Consider the following 1,013-nt stretch of genomic DNA (forward strand, 5'->3'; position numbering starts at 1 on the left):
AAAGGGGGACATGACCTAAGTGTTCATGGCAAGTATCTGGCTCTGGGGTATAGAGAGGGTCTGAAATGTCACTTACTGTGTGCAGTGAAAAACCCGAAGGCTAAACCTGATAAGAAATCTCTTGGTGATAAGTAATCAGCCACGGGACAGATGGAAAAACCCGTGTGCTCTTTTAAAAAGTTTGAGACATCTTCCAATTGTGGGATATTATCTTCCCGGTATCCACAATATTCAGAAAGCAAAGGTAAGTTATTGAGATACTCTCTGCAGGCACGGGTTGGGTAAAGTTTGTCGAGCTCTTGGACCACAGTTCCCCAGGTCTTAATCTACTCTTCAGTGAATTCAACCTTGGGAATGGGGTCTCCAAGTTTATAGTTCATAGCCAAGTCTGCAAAATACTTCAGTCTTTTATGGTAGACATTGTCTTTGATGCCAGGATGATCTGCATCCAGTTCAGAACCATACATCAGAACTCTGTTGGCACAATGGTCCAGGGCAGGAATCTTCTTTGGAAACCAAGGAACAGTTTCCATACCATCTTCCTTCACAGTAAAATTGTCTGGTGGATTCACAGAGAGAACACTAGTATGGGACTTCAACAGATGAAAAATGTCATTCAATTGTTCTCTGTTGATATCACAGTCAACAAAAATCTCAAATTCTGAGTTTCTTCTCTTTGATTTTCGGGACTCAATATGTAACAGGTTCACATGCTTCTCCTGGAAGATTTTCAGTGTTTTTATAAGTCCACCAAGTTCATTCTTCAAGGAAAAATTGACAGTTGCTCTTCCTCTTTCTAAGGAATGGTCTTTATTTTCCTTATTGTTTTCAATCATGGTCAGGTGGTGTAGTTCTCTGTGCAGCTGCGGGCGGTAAGCTGGGACTGGAGAGTGCAACTCTTGATCTTGGGGTTGTGAATTCGGGCCCCATGTTGGGTGTGGAGATTACGTAAAGATAAAATCTTTTAAAAATACAAACCTTTCTACATCCCAAAGAGTAAATAATAATCTACT

General features: G+C 41.0%; 1 pseudogene; it reads right to left on the reverse strand.

Moving 5' to 3' along the window:
• Positions 1-7: 7 nt before the first annotated feature.
• On the reverse strand, positions 8-836 carry LOC141372383 (tryptophan 5-hydroxylase 1 pseudogene; annotated as a pseudogene).
• Positions 837-1,013: the final 177 nt, after the last annotated feature.

Source organism: Callorhinus ursinus, unplaced genomic scaffold, assembly GCF_003265705.2.
Source record: "Callorhinus ursinus isolate GAN/ISIS: 27379988/994484 unplaced genomic scaffold, GSC_fseal_2.0 scaffold14272, whole genome shotgun sequence".
Classification (NCBI taxonomy): Eukaryota; Metazoa; Chordata; class Mammalia; order Carnivora; family Otariidae; genus Callorhinus; species Callorhinus ursinus.